The 16,646-nt window shown below is 40.6% G+C and overlaps 1 long non-coding RNA gene across 1 annotated transcript; it reads left to right on the forward strand.

Annotated features, from left to right (window-relative positions):
- Positions 1–444: 444 nt before the first annotated feature.
- On the forward strand, positions 445–3,770 carry LOC135578312 (uncharacterized). The gene is made up of 2 exons (XR_010469803.1): positions 445–1,339; positions 2,100–3,770. It is a non-coding gene; the product is annotated as an uncharacterized LOC135578312 (long non-coding RNA).
- Positions 3,771–16,646: the final 12,876 nt, after the last annotated feature.

Genomic DNA, 16,646 nt, shown 5'->3' on the forward strand with positions numbered 1-16,646 from the left:
TACAGTTGGGTCATTTAAATGTGTACAGCTTCTTGGAAAAAATTTCCCTCCTACCATTTCTCCAGCAGAACAAGTCTGTTGCACTTCTAACAGAGAAATGTCATCCAAAAATGCAGGAACAAATATGATTGCTACCTATACATCAGACGCAAAACCACAGGGTGGAAAAAACTTCTCTGGACCTGTGTCTTGATGCTTGCTGGAGCTTTTTGCTGCCTTGTTAGGGATTTTGTGAGATTTTTGGTTTAGGATGAATTTGTCCCAGTTCAGTGGGGTATTATGAAAAACGAATTAGGCCTTGCATGAACAATGTTAGAAAATGTGGTCAACTGACAAGGGCTTGGTATTAGTGCTAAACCAGGATGCTTTGTATGAAATTGTTCCTTTCAAAACCTGTCAAGCTGTAACACGTGACTGCCAGCAGAGATCATTTTTTCCAGCTCCCACAGACATGTAAAGTTCCCAGTTTATAGCCCATCATTGGTTGTACAATGCAAATACTGCATCTGCCTCTGAGTTTTTAGGTTCAAAGACCAAGGCAGAGAGATGCTTTTAAAGTTTGAATAGATGACTCTTTTCAGATGTTGATACAGGCATAACATTTTGCCCACTGGTTCTAAAATATTTCTGTAATTTTTAAAATTATTGCCATAGCAGGATATATCTGCTCCAGGATTTGATGACCACGTGGAAAGTTCCCAGAACGGAGACTGATTTACAGTTCAGCAAGTTCCCGGGTCACTTGTCTTGTGCATGTGGTTGGCAGGATATTTGGGAAGGGCCAATGGTTCCTAGCCAGGAAGGGTACCTCTGTTGAATTTGTTGTGGGCTTCCAAAGCTTAGGTATGATATCTTTTTCCAACCCAACAAAGCTCTACGCCACCATTATCAAATCTGTCACTCCTTTGCCATCTCATGTTACCTGGGTTTTGAGGAAGGATTGGCATACTCTGAAATTCTGGAAAGCTCTTGGGTAACGGTCTGAAAAATGACAGGCTCCCACATGTCCCTACTGTATTTGAGGAAGTGCATTGCCCGAGATTAATGGCCTCTCCGCTGTGCACAATGCCTTTTAAGATTTTTTTTTTTTTTTCCCACTGTAAGCCAAACCAAAGAATGTTTCCAGTTTCTCAGGCTCTATTTACCTTCTCTCTCATTAGTGGAGGCTCTCTCCCTTGTGTTCTGATGATTGTGCACATACTTAAACCCTTCTGACTGTTTTCAGCTGCTACTGCTGTGTTCCAGAAATCTGACACAGGGGAACGCATCACCTCGGCGTGCAGCAGGCGCTTCCCGGGGACCTCTGCCCATTGCCTTCACAGCCCCATGAGAGAACCAGGTACAACTGTGACCCCAAGGGTTTCCTAGGGACTCAGTGAGCTTGCCAGGTGTCTCCTGCTTCCTGCCACCATCCCTGTGGCCGCCCTGTACTTCAAAAGCTACAGGAGCCTGCTGGAGCCTGGCATGGGAGGGAAGGCAGCTTGCTGCGGGCTGGGGTGGGCAAGCAGGCAACAGGCTGGGGGCCACTGTAGCTTTTTGGCTGTACACCACCAGACCACCGCAGAACAACATACTGTAACTCCTTGGCTAATTCTCAGCTGCTCAGAACTATCCAGTCTTCAAGGTTGTGATCTTGCTTGCTTTTATTTTCTTTATTTTTTTTTAATTTAACTGTTCCCTGATGACAAAGTAATATATTTTTAGCATAGTTCAAGTATAAGACACTAAAATTATGCTACCCCTCGTAAGGGTTGCCTCATAAATACAGCATTCTGTTTTCATGGACACTGGTGTGGGTGTTTCATAAAGTATCATAAACAATTTATTTTGTAATGAAATAACCCAGTAAATTATCTTTGGTTTCAGACCATGCTTGCAGTTCCTCTGAGCTCTTTTTGATGCAGTTTGTAAGCCAGGATTGTGGAAGGTCACCTTTCCCTTACTCTCTAAATACAAGTGAAAATCTGAAATTGTTTGAGAAAAATGTAAAATGTATCAGCTGAACATTGTGACATCCAAGAGTATTTGAGCTAGAACAACCACTGTTGCTAAAATGAAGCAATTACATTTACTACTTATGTCCTGTGTGTCTTTTTTAGTGTCGTTGAGCCCCAGTAAAGACACTCAGCATCTGATCTCATCATCTCAGGTAGGCTCTACTGGCACGTTGCCCTGCTCAGAGTGAGGGATGAAGGCACCATGAGGCCGCGGATGTGGTGTGGTACCAGATCTGTGCACCGGCAGCGGGTGCCACTGACAGGGTGAGGAGTGGAATGGAGAGATGGTGCTGCTGTAGACACCCCTTCTCCCCATTAATCCGTGTCTCTCTGTGACTCTTTTCCAGTGCTCCATGGGTGCAATTCCTTTCCTTGCATGAGAGGTCCCCAGTTCAGCCAGATAGTTAAATATGTGCTGATGTACTACAGATCTGCAGTGAATCACAGGATGTTTGAAAAGCAGCTGAGTAAAATAAATATGTAAGAATGCAGTTATATCGGAAAAATGATTCTTACTTATTTCTTTTCTTGGATTTTGTAGGGAGATACGGCTGAAGACACCACTGGTTTGTAAAAATCACAGTAAAACATGATAAGTTTTCTGTCCTTCCTGCTTATTTTTCTCTGTTTCAGCTTTCAATTTATTTCATAAGTCCCTGTAGTTATGTATGGCTTATTTATTTGCATTGTGCAGCTCTCTAGGGTCAAATTCTAATCTTAAAAGAGTGCAGTTAAAAGATCTACTGTCACAGTCAGTGAATACAGGACTTCATCCATAGCATATACATTTCTCACTGCTAATTATTGTCAGAAGTACTTCAACCGTTGCCATTATCCAGATTTTCAGTTCTGTTTTTCTCTACAAATCCAGTGACTGATTGAGAAATCACATGCAGTAATGACCAGCATTTTGTTCACTTGTAGGACACTGAGTTTCCTGCAATAGTGTTTTAACATTTAAAATTTTCTTTAGCCTTATCTATAAAAGTGCCTTTCACGTTATTGCTGCTCAGTGACTCCAAATGCAGATGAGCTGTGTGCAGTAAAACATCAGCTGGGCAGGTACACCTTGGTTTTTGTAGTCTTGGTGCTCAGCTTCCCAACGACTTCTGAAAGCACAAGATGGGCAACAACAAGGTACACGGTTTGTAAACTATTTGCTTAAGATCCTTTCCACCCTTGCCAGCATTTAGATCTCCTGTGCTTTATTGCATCTAGTCACAGCTTTACCTCTATTCTTCAACACCAACTCTTTGTTGTGCTATAGCAGTGTGACACAGTTTTAAACTACAAAATCATAGAATCATTTCAGTTGGAAGAGACTCTCAGGATCACCAAGTCCAACCATAACCTAACTCTAGCACTAAGCCAGGTCCCTAAGAACCTTGTATAAACAACTTTTAAACATCAGGGATGGAGACTCCACCACTTCCCTGAGCAGCCTGCTCCAATGCCTGACAATTCCTGCCTTTCTGTGAAGAATTTTTTCCTGATATCCAATTTAAAACTCTCCTGACGCAACACGAAGCCATTTCCTCTTGTCCCATCACTTGTTACTTGGGAGAAGAGACCAACACCCTCCATGCTACAACCTCCTTTCAGGTAGTTGTAGACAGCGATAAGGTCTCCCCTCAGCCTTCTTTTCTCAAGCCTAAACAGCCAAATGAATGCTGCATTTCCATGGAGAATGTGTGTTTCATATAGATGTTATTTCCAAGTAGTATTATATCGTACTCAGGACACGATACATCATACTTGTTTTTTTTTTTTTTTCTACTAACATATTAATAGTGTGATAATTAAGAATAGTTTATTTGAAATACTTAAGAATTCATGTAGTTGTAAGTGTGTCTGACAGGTCAAGTACTTGCTAATAAAATGGCTGTTCTTAGCATAACTGCACAGAAAAAGGATCTCTGCTGTTTGGGGGAAAAGAGTTTTTAAAGCACGAACAGTCAGATTTATAACGAGTGTACAAGTGCTGTGATGTTGATACTGGACAGCTGGTAGGTTCTCTGGATAATGACCAGTAAGTTCTGACATTATTCTAAGTAGCATCATGAGAATTGATCCAAGAATTATTTGGACAACACTTGTGGCATGATTACACTTAAATTGAACTCTTTTTCCTGTTTTGACTATTTTAAATGTTTCAGTGTTGCCATTACATTTTCTGCAAGGAAGATCTCTCACATGTATTGGCTGGGCCAATTTAGGCTGTTTTTTTTTTTTTTCATGGTCAGCTTGATTTTCAGACCCTTCTTTCTATTATTTCCTGACACAACCTAGATTTGAGAATTGGCAATAGACATCGTTAATGTCCATTTAATGCTGCTATGTCTGGCTTGTCTTCACAGGTGTTGGAAGAAAAAAAGAACAAAGCCTGTAAAGATCAGTGCCAAGTTTACTAAGCACTGTCTCAAGACTGTGAAATATTTCATTTTTTCTGCATCTAAATTTTCAATGACACCTTAAATACTAAATATGTTTCTTTTAAGATTGAAATGTTCAACTAAGTTTTATCAATTGCTGGTGAAAATAAAATAAAATAAAAATACAAGAATTTCAAAAGAATCTAAAAAAATTCAAGGCAGCAGGGGCATATAACAGAAGACAAACTTTGAAGAGCAGCTATTCCAAATAAGGGAAGAACTGAGAAGAATTTAGGCTAACTTTGCTTTAGTATAATTCAAAAAGGTTCTGTGTATTTATCAAGGAAACAGTGCTATCCTATTGGAAATAGTCCTGAAAATAACATGTTGATAGTAAAGAATTCCCAAAACAAGTTCAGTTCATTGAACCACAAAGATTTCAAAGCACTTTACAAATGCTAAAAAAGCAAAAATTTTACTAACATAGAAACTATGGCACAGAATACATATTCCAATGTTCTTGATGCTACAGGACTTATATAAAACATTGAGGATGTCAAAAGAATGGGATAAATATGTAAATTAACTGTGTTCTTATGTGGTAGATGTATGGCAAAACATGGATTGCATTGAAAATTGTGTTTGTTTTGTTTTGTTTTTTTTTTTTTTTCTGAGAATCCTACAGCCTCACCTGTGTGCCTGGGAAAATCATTGAACAGATCCTCCTAGAAGCTCTGCTAAGGCATATGGAGGACAGGGAGGAGATTCGGGACAGCCAGCATGACTTCACCAAGGGCAAGTCCTGCCTGACCAACTCTGTGGCCTTCTACAATGGAGTAACTACACCTGTGGACAAAGGAAGGGTGGATGTCATCTGTCTGGACTTGCGTAAAGCCTTTGACACAGTTTCCCACAATATACTTCTCTCTAAATTGAAGACATACGGATTTCATGGGTGGACTGTTCAGTGAATGGGGAACTGGCTGGATGGTCACACCCAGACAATAGTGGTCAATGACAAAATGTCTGGACGGACACTGGTAACAACTGGTGCCCCTCAGGAGTCCATACATGGACCAGTACTGTTTCAGATATTCATCAATGACATGGACAGTGGCACTGTCCATGGCACTGTCCAGTGGCACCCTTGGCAAGTTTGCAGATGACACCAAACTCAGTGGTGCAGTTTACATGCTTGAGGGCTGGTGTGCCATTCAGAGGGACCTGAAGAAGCTCAGAAGTGGGCCCATGTGAACCTCATGAGGTTTAACAAGGCCAAGTGCAAGGTCCTGCACCTGGGCCACAACAACCCCTGGTATCAAGACAGGCTGGGGGGATGACAGGATTGAGAGCAGCCCTGCCGAAGAAGGACTTGGGATACTCGTGGATGAAAGATCGGAAATGAGCCAGCAATGTGCACATGCAGCCCAGAAGGCCAATTGTATCCTGGGCTACATCAAAAGCAGTGTGGTCAGCAAGTCTGAGGGAGCTGATTTTGCCCCTTTGCTCTGCTCTGGTGAGACCCCACCTGGAGTCGTATGTCCAGCTCTGGAGCCTCAGTACAGGAAAGACATGGACCTGTTGGAGAGGGGTCAGAGGAGCCCATAAAAATTATCAGAGGGATGGAACAGCTCTGCTATGAGGACAGGCTGAGAGAGTTGGGTTGTTCATCCTGGAGAAGAGAAGGCTTGGGGGAGAACTTATTGTGGCCTTTCAGTACTTAAAAGGAGCCTATAACAAAGATAGGGACAGACTATTTAGAAGTGTGTGGTACAACAGAGCAAGTGATAATGTTCTTAAACTAGAAGAGGGAAAATTCATGTTAGACATGAGGAGGAAATTTCATATGAGGTGGTAAAGTACTGGAACAGGTTGCCCAGAGAAGTGGTAGATGTCCCATCCCTGGAGACATTCAAGGCCAGGCTGGACGGGGCTCTGAGCAACCTGACCTAGTTGAAGATATCCCTGCTCATTGTAGGAGGGTTGGACTGGATGATCTTTGAAGGTCCCTTCCAACCCAAACTATTCTATGATTCTACAAGTTAACTTAATGTTCTTTCTTTGTCCCAGTTCACTCAGATCATCTGCAAAGTGTTGACTTGAAGAAAGATAAGAACAGTTAATGTCACATGTGGTTTCCGGGAAGGAACAAGGTACCATGTCTGACTTGCTCCAGGTTGGGATAGGAAAGGGTGACATGAAGGAATGAATCACAAATAAAGATCCAAAAATCCTTGTTTAGAAGGTGGTTTACTTTGGAGGTTGGTAGCTTGCCCTGCTCCATTCGGGTGGTATCTGGGACCTGACCAATCCCAGTGCCTGGGATCTCTACACACTGGCCTCATGCTGCAGCAGAATGATCCCCTGTGACAGGCTTTGGGATGAAGATGCTGCTCTCTCTCATAGAATGAAGACACTAAAGCAGAATCCTTCACTATTTCCTTGCTCGCTATTTTACACATTAAGCTCCTTGTGACTAACAGGGTCTAGAATCAGAAGAAACAACTTGAAAGCTGAAATTCTGATCTTCTGAGTATTTGAACCAGTTAGCCATTGCTTGAACCATCCAATTTCCTTGACCCTAGATGAAAGATTTTCCATTTAAAGTATAAGCACAGCTGTGCTTGGGCAAAAGGAAACTTCAGCCAGTCCAGTTTTACCAGAAAGGCTTAGAGACAGAGGACAAAGACAGGAAAGCTAAAAGCTGACCCCTCCTCTATAAAACTTTCCAATTAACAGCAGCTTGCTGCTGGTCAGATATTATAGCCACAGCTTTTAGTAGCAGTTAGTAGACTTATTATTCTGTTCTGTATTAAAATGTATTTTTTTCAGTAGATCCCAGTTTATTGAACACATGGGTTGTTCTAAATAAATGCCTTCTCACCATCACGTTATATTGTTCTGCCAGTCTCTAAATGAGCATCCAATTTGTTTTTATTACTCCAGATTAATATAATAATATTGAATAATGCAAGACATAGTAACAATCCTTAAAGAATCCCACTAGAAACATAGCCTTTCACTGAGTTTTCCCTATAAATACTCAAGAGCTGCCATTTGGCCATTTCTTATATCTATTAGATAGGAGATCCAGAGACAAAAAATAATATTTTTAGTCAGAATATTAAGTTTTATTAATTTAAATGACTAGCAGTATTCCCAAGTAAGACACATCTGTAGATAACCTTTGCCATCTTTTTCTGTAATCTGAAAGTTTATGCCCTGCTTGTGTTTTTGTTTTACAGCACCTACTTGATTGAAATGAATTAATTCTGAAAGACCTACTACGTTTTCTGTTATTTTACCTGGATATAATGTTAAACTAATCAGCCTGTAGTTATCCACATTTCTGCTTGTCTATTTCTTTTTTTTTTTTTTTTTTTTTCAAACTGAGTATCCTCCAGTCCTTTGAAACATCACGATCATTGTCAGGTTCATTAAAAATTAGCATCACTAACACAAAGATAGCTGTAGCTAACTCTTCTAGGACTCTCAATAGAAAGTTATATAAGCATGGTTCCTTTAAAATATTTCTCTGAAGTAGATGCATTCCTTTCAGCTAATGGAGTTTCCTTTAGATTTTTGGAAGTAGCCATTCTGAAGCATCACATATATTTTATTCTTTGGGGCTATCCTTTGTTTGGATATATTGAATGCAATGAGGTCATGATCATTGGTTCCTAGGCAACGATTAGCTTCTACTCCAGTGATTAATTCATCTTTATCCATCATAGGAAGTCCAAAGCGAAGTAACCTTCTGTGTCAGAAACTAATGATCTATGATTTTTAGAAAGCCTATGACATTTTGTTAGTGTGAGACTTTGAGCACATCTTCCAAACGAAAGTCACTCTCTGTAACATCTATTTGTTTCTCATTCTCTCTATCTGTATTGCAGATATTAATATTTTTATCACAGGCAAATGAGCTAGTATTAATCCATTTGCTTTGAAATACTTTCTTGACTCTGTATTTAAAATGACAGAGATCTCAAATCCAGCAGGGGTATTGGACTAGATGATCTTTCGAGGTCCCTTCCAACCCCTAATGTTCTGTGATTTACAAGTATAAACTGTACAATTAGACAGAGAAGAAAAACACAGACATTTTGTAAGATATTTTGCATTTATATAGCACCTTCATCTTACCATCCTAAATGGCCTTTAAAAAATGAATTAACATACTTTTGCTAGAAATTTATGCCAGCCACTGCAGTTTCTTTCCTCACTAAAGTATTGCATCTGATAAAATGTTATTAGCTTGATTTCTTGTAAGAAAGGAAATTGAAGGGCAAAGTGGTTAAGCTCAGCATTTGAAATGTGGGCATCTCATCCATATTTAGGCACCTCTATGGCCTAATTTTCAGAGTTGCTGAGCGTCAGCATGATCCCATTAGGGTAACTTATCAAGGTCATGAAAAAATCCTGTGCCAGGAATAGTCCTGACTCTCTACCCTGTGTGTTAATGATTTATAAAACCAAAATTAAGATATCAGCTCCTTTATAGATAAGGAAAGGCAGAAAAGCCCAGAGTTTCTAAAAAAAGTCGAGACAGGGCATGTCCCCACAACCTCCAGTTTCATCAGATCCATATAATTTCGTTTCCACCAGCTGTAATGAGCTTGAAGCCATATTATGCTGCTTTGCAAACTAGCACTAGTCAAAGCACAGAAAAAGTAAGTTTTAAACAGGCTCTTTGAAGCTGCTGCTTGTTGTCTTGTTTATTTTCTGCAGCTGTGGGCTGCCCACCCTCCTGCCAGAACAGCCAGGGCTGGTTGCAGCCTCATTGCCATGGGGAAAGGGTCTGGAGGACTCACAGGCAGCTGTGGGAGAGGGTCACCTGACACAGATTTTAATGAAGCAGTGTGAAAATGGAGAAAAAAATTGCAAATTTATGTAGCAGAGCATCGATAAAAGGAATGGCAGGAAGCGAAGGAAAATTATGGCAAGTTAATTGTTCAAACTAGATGAAAAGTCCTATGACTCAGCCCCATGAAGACTGTTATCTGATTGCTGTATGCTGCAGAGATTTTTCTTTATAGGGCTGGAGAGTGATGGGAATAGAGGCATTAAGCCCTGAGCCACCAGGTGGGCCGGGAATTCATATACTGTCAGAGCAGGAGAGCTGAAATGAAAAAGTTATGTTTAGAATGAGTTCACTGGAACATGACCCCATCTGCACAGGATTTCTTTATTTCCTTTTCATTTGTGGTAAGTGACAGGCAAGTTCTGGGTCAGATTCCTGATAGAAGAGAAAAAAAGAAGCAGAGTGAAATAAAATTTTTGGAAGAGCAATTCACTTGGAAATAGGACTTGAGAAATGTCACTGCTGCCTGCTGTTTACCTCCTGCCCTGCTCTATTGCTCACGTTCAGCAGAGAGTGAGGAGAGAGGAAGGAGAGATGGGGGTAAGAGACAAACATTATCTTTACAGGTATTGAGTAGTCTGGCTTACCGTACCCTGTCTGGTCTAGACTATTAACTGCTTACCTTTCTTTCACCATCACCTTTAATTAAGTTCCCTTAAGGGTCATCATGAGCATGGTAGCTTGGCTTTTTTGTTCTCCACTCTTTTCTAAAGTGAACTGACACACTAGCCAGATTTTCCGAAGCAGACAACTCCCTTTTGAATCAGATTTTCCACCAGATGAAAGTGTAGAGGGAAAAAGAGGGTGAATGTATTTTTTTTTTTAAAAGCTGAGCAACTTTAAATTATGCCCGTTCCCGCTTTGATTGTAAAGGAGCTGAGATTGCACCTTTCTTTTAAAGCTTGTTAGGTGAGAATTTTCCCCTGTGCTTCCACAGCTCCACTTAGGGGGCTGCACTCAGTCTGTGCTCACCATGATGTCAGCCAAAAGCCGGCCCACTGGCGGCCTCAGCAGCAGATTTCCTCGGGGGGAACTGTTCTTCTGGATTTTCTCCTTACCCTGCATGGTTGCAGGGCCAGCACGGCTGCTGCAGGGAGAACAGGGACTGGTGTCCAATGGCCGAGGCACCCTCTTGTCAGCAGGAGAGCCCCATGCAGCCCTGTGCACTGTATCTCACACCCTTGGTGCATTTACTCCCAAGGAACGGATGTCCCAGGTTTCACTTCTAGAACACAGTAGGCACAGAGGCGGCTTTCATTTTATAGAGTAGCCCTCAAAGAGTCTAATGGTGGGTGTGATGAAAGCCCTGGACAGTAAACAGTTTCATGGAAGCCCTTTACCTCAATGCAGTTATGACTACCCCACTGGATAGCACAGTAGATGCACAGAAAAGGTAACAGATGTCTTTCCAAAATGCAGTGCACCAGACCTCTATTACAATTGCAACAATTGCAAAAGTAAACCTGCCTCAGATGAGATTTTGCCTCTTTCCAGTCTTCTCACACTTGGGGATTCTCCTGAAGCTGAAAATATATATTTTCCATAGCTTGCAACACAGGGAGCAGGGGCCTGTTTCCAAAATATAGGCCTCTCCAGACATTTAAAATTCTCTAAGGTAGCTAAGCCACTCACACAGAGCTGTGGAGAGGACTTCAGGATCCATGGGAGACTCCCACCCTTCTAAAGCCACAGCTGGAGGTCATACCAGATACTCTACAGCGTCCCAAATGGCATCAGAGGTCTATGTTGAGGTAATTTAATGCTTTCCTGAGAGTTCATGATAGCTGAAAACTGCAGGATTCAGCTGGGCTACACGTGACAACCACTGTAATTCTTGTGTTTTGTCTTGCAGGTGTGTGTGTTTCATGTTTTCCTGTGTTTTGTTTTGTGTGCGTGGCAAAAACCATTAGGAAAGGCACAGAAATGACCCGTAGTGGGATTCATCTGGCTGTTCTCAGCTTTGATTTTTACATTGCTTTTACTTTTTAATATGTTCAAATTTGGCTTTTATGGAGAAACTAAGATTCTCCAGATATGTATTACTACAGGTTACCTGTAAGCAGTCATAATTAGCTGCACCAACTGCATCCCTTTAATGTTAAAAGGGATGGTAATCCCATGTGCTATTATTTGTCTGCTGCATCGAACCTGTTTTAAGTCCTTTCTGTGGTGGGGAAAGAGATGAGTTCAAGCAAGGAGGGTGAAAGGTGACTACAATCACAGGGCAATCACCTTGCACAGGTAGAATGGGTCAAAGTATCATGTCTGACCTGTATTGCTCTCTGTCTGCTTGTGAAAGTGACATTTTATGCAATCCAATAGGCTGCCAAAAAAAAAAACCCAACAAAAAAAATCTTTTTCACAGAAAAGTAGACCTGACAACAGGCTATAAATGTAGGACACATGGAAATTTCAAAGATTTCCCACTGCTCAGTTTTGCTGACTTTTGAGACTAACAGTCCTGGAAAAGTTTTCTAGATTTTGTATATTTACTAGAGAAAATATTCCAATTTTTGGAAGTTCATTGAGTACTAAACCATTAGCACAATTGAAAGGAAAATATTACAAAACCAAACCAAAACAAAAACCCACCAAAAGGATAACACTGAGCTGGGAAAAATCTTTGCTTGCTTTCTCTGCAAACCACTGAAAAAGATTATTTATTGACCTGACAACAGTTTATGTTTGATCAGGCTGGTGTGGAGCTTGAGCTCAAAAATTTTAATCAAGATTATTACTATTCCTAAAAGATGCCAAAGAAAATGTAGTAATTTAATGTTAAGTGAAGAAAGAAGAAGAATTTATGTCATCGAGCACAAAAAAAAAAAAAAACAGCCGCAAAGCCCAATCTGGTTTGACATAGCTTTTATCTTATACCTGTACTAAAAACTTGGGGCTTAAACTTTCATGTTCAGAAGAATCATAAATATGTGTTCTTTATCCTCTTAAAGAAAACTGGTGTTGCCTGGTCTCTTGCTCCTTTGTTTCTTGTTTAATGCACAGCCTACACTGCCAGTGCAATGAATCCTTCACTCCCAAGAGCATTTTGTAAACAGACAAGTTTGAATTTTTATTCTGGATATTGCACCCAGGTGGATGGATTCTTCCAGTATTTTACTGATCTTTCATGGATGAAAAGAAAGCATAGCAGAGTTTGGTGGAAGAAGGAAGAAATTTGGAGTTAACTACCAAGAAAGGCATTGACGAGAATATATGGTTTCACCTTCTTTGCAGCTCTGCAGAGGGTAGAATGAGATTAAGTTTTACTTCCAGATTCCCTGAGACTACACAGAGTCCTAAGAAGAAGTTGTTCTTGATTACAAACATAGTGTTAGGATTGTATTGGATTGAAAGCAACAAATATTTTGGGGGCTTTGCTGTTTGCCAGTGTTCCACACTGCGATCAACTCAAAACCTTCCTGTAGTAAAAATAAGGCACAAAGGGAAAAAATATTAATTTCTTTCAACACCTTCTAAAAAATGACAAAAGAGATACAAGTGGCATGGCTGGGGCCTGGTATTATAATTACAACTGTCATCAGGAGTGAAATATATGGAGGAGACAGATACTCGATACTCAGTTCTCTGCTTCCATCAGATTGAGTCCTCTACCCTTTCTCAGATCTCTCTAGCTTGGGTTCTAGAGAGCAGGAAATTTTCCTGGCAAAAGCTTTCTCTGAGTTGACTCATCCCCAAGAAAAAACTTCAGTATTGATCCATAAGCACTTTCTCATTAAGTAAATAAATAAAATTCCACACCAGCTCTGCTCAGTGTGGTAACCCGCTAAATGTAGGAACAAAAACAGCAAATAATTTGACAGCATTTTGGACAAAGGAGCTGTCCTGGAAAGACTCAATTGTGTCCTTAAGAAGAGCTCTATGACGGACACTGGAGAGGAAACAATCAAACTCCTATAACGTACCTGGGCAAGTAATCCCCACAGAAAGAAAATAGACATCTTTCTCTGCTGCTGGTGAGCTCATCTCATGAGACAGCAAGATTTATGATAGCCCTTGATGTTTTTACCTGGACTGGTAGTTTGCAGATCCTTTAATTATGCACAAGTAGCAGATTTTTTTTTTTTTGGTGAGGTCTGTGAGCTGCAGGGCTGGCTAATGGCAGACTTTAGCCTCAGTTTTGGTGAACCTTTTTGAAAGCAATTTCAAAGTTAGGTGAGTAGCTCAGAAACACCCATTAGTTATGCAGGTGTGACAACCACTAGTTCATACCCTGAACTTCCTCTTATTGTTTTTCTGTGGAAAGAAAGATCTTCCCCATACTCCAGGGCTGTTTTGCCCGGGCAGGGAAGGACTGCTAGTTTTCCTTATGTTAGTTTGCTTTTACTGGCTGGATGAAGAAGTGCACAAAGATTATTTTAGGTAAAATCCTCTACAAAAACCTTCTTGTAGGAGACAACCTTTGCATGTACTATGAGCCTTTATGTTGTATGTACCAGAACACAGAAAAATTTGAGTTATTAATCACTTTAGAAATTTTTGTGAATGTGCATTTCTGCCATGTTAAAGCATTTTGTATTTTACATGGTAAGAATCTCCACCATCCACTCTACCTTTCAATGAATTGAGAAAGGGTAACAAAAGCAGGGAGTACAGCAGAAAGATGTTACAATATAATCTGGGTGGGAGGTGATGTAGGAACACAGATAAGCAATAAGGTTAAACTTGACTTAGAAAACCAGATGTCAGATAAATATCACCGAAAATCTAATAAGCAAATTGAAAAGAGATACTTCGAATGCAATCATGTTCAACAAGAGAAATGAAAATCAAAGACATTAATTTTCAAAGTAACCAGAAGATTTCTAGTTCTTGCCTGCATTTGCGTTATGCAAGAAATTATGCATTAAGCTGCAATATTGCCTGAGTTGCTTCAATTAGAAACCTGAGATCCTACTCTGATGTATGCAACAAAATGCCATTCTGATTTTGTATTCTAAAAAAATAAATGCATTAATTAAAGAAAATTAAGGGGTTGTCAGGCAGATGGCCTGTGCTGGCCTCTAGAGGTTCCTGTCTCCCAGCTGTTAGACAGGGCCCTTCCTCTGAGATGTGGGAGCTGAGTGAGATACCTTGCTGCACTATGTGGAAAGACGGGGTCAGTTGGTCGTGGCTCACATGAACCCATGTTACTTTGCTTCACAATGGGATAACAGCACAGGGCACAGTGAGCTACTGTGTCTCAGCTGCCAAAGCCAGGAACAGCCAGCTGGATTATGCCCCTCGTATTGCGTCACAGCCTTGGAGCACAGGGCATGACTTTTCTGCATAAACTCCAGGGAGTGTAGTTTTGGGCACATAATCTGCAAAGACATGACTCTGGATCAGAGTCATGAGGAAAGAGCAAAATAATAGAGGTCTTGGTTTATTTATAGATAAAGCAAATATCAACAGTATAAAAATAATGACTAGTGAAAGATATACACATGAATGTTTAAAAGGCACAAGTATTAATGAAAGAGTAAACTGTTTTTCATGGTGCAGACAGACACTGGTAGGAGAGAGGTTAGAGTTGAATACTAGAAAAAAATTCTTATGACTTGATTATCACATAAGCTGCATGCAAACCTCTCCCAGTCAATGAGGGAGACCCAGCTGTGCTTGATGTGAACCCATATGCAGCCTACAGCAAGTAACTCAGGTTTTTGCATCTCTGACTCAGAATTTATCTATTTCATGGGGGGCTGTTGTGAAACTCAATTAACACTTGCAAAGCTTTTGGATGGCAGTTACTACATAAGTGTGAGGTATTATATAATGGGATGAAATTAAGGACAGCGAAGTCTGATTATCAGGGAAAAAAAATCCCAGCAATGTCATCTGTTAGACTGGGGAATAATGCCGTAGGGGAAGCAGTGGATGACTCATTGCTTGAGTCAATTAAATCTGGGCTGGATGTGGCACCAGCAAATATAACGTAGGGCACAACCTTCTAGTAGGAAAGATATGGTACACATGACCTGATTTCTATGATCTTATGCTTGACTCTATAACCAATCAAGATTATATGAGCTCATATAAACTTTACATCATTTCTCATGTGTTTCTCATGTGTTTAAGGACTCTCAGAACATTGTTGTGGTCTGTGCTCAATTGATGAATACCGAATATACTAAAGTACTGGAGATCATTAGCATTCCTGAGGTTGTCTGGCATGCTTTGTTTATGCAGCATGGAAATGGGAAATATTTCTTTCAGCCTTTATGAGACATTGGCAGTGTCACCTCTTATCACCATCAGCCTAGCAATTATTTGACAAAATATGCTGATTATTGAAATTGCACCGTCAATATGCATTGGTGCCAGAATATTATTAGGGTCTAGAGCCTTGCACCACATGGAGGACACAAATCATGTGGTGGGTGCTGTGCAGCTGTTTGATTCTCCTCCTTACTTCCCTAAATCACAGAATTTGAGCACTGACCTGAAATTGTTATCTTAGTTGTCCTTCATGACTGGGTATCAACACAATTATTATTTCTCTTGAAACACTTTATTGCTCTGCCTATGCCCTTGCTAAAATCTGAGGATGGACTGCTACATTTTAAAAGACTTGCAGAGAGGAGGAAAATAGCACTCCTTTTTTAAGGGGGCACTCACAATTCTATGCTCCGGCCACATTCAGGCCGCCTAGATGAAGTTTCTTGGTTAGAAGCCAAATTGTCTTATTTGTTTAAGCCATGAAAAGCAACAGGCACTCCTAAACAACGATTCAGTTTTTCGGCATCACAGTGAGAGGATCTTATCTTCACTGAACAAAAATAAAAGCCTTATTTTCATGCTGTAGATGAATTTTACGGGAAGCCCAACACTGTTCTACTGGATGGACAAGGTCGGAGATGGGTCTCTGCTGTCAGATGTTGCTGACACGACTTGTAAGGAAAGTCAGCAGAAAAGCTTGGCTTCAGCAGGGATTTGCTCCACTGATCTTGTGCAAAAATGAGGTAACAAGAGCTACTTGTCCCCCAGAGTTGCACAAAATTCAGCCTGCTGATGCTTCAGTATTCCGGTCACAAAGTAAAATGGCAATAGGAATGGAGGTGCCAAGAATCAATAAATGTTTGCTCTGGGGCCCAAAACACCTTCCACCTCTGTGTAGAAGGTACTGGCTTCAGCACCCAAGCAGGCTTCTGATCATTAGTGTGAATGCCAATGTAGTCAGCCTGGCCTCATACTGACATGTTTGGTGCCTTCTGTTTAGAGCTGGCATAAGAATAGCCAGTGCATTCTACCTTTATAGCACTTCTGTTTCAAAAACTTTGAAACACGTCACTCTTTGTTATACCTTGGTGCTGCTTGAGCTGGTCTATGTCCATTTAGAGATATTTGAGAAAACAATCTCTGAAGAGAGGACCTGGCAGATGTGCACTGTAGTTAAAGAAGTAATTCAGCCAA

This window comes from Columba livia, chromosome 1 (assembly GCF_036013475.1).
Source record: "Columba livia isolate bColLiv1 breed racing homer chromosome 1, bColLiv1.pat.W.v2, whole genome shotgun sequence".
Taxonomy (NCBI): Eukaryota; Metazoa; Chordata; class Aves; order Columbiformes; family Columbidae; genus Columba; species Columba livia.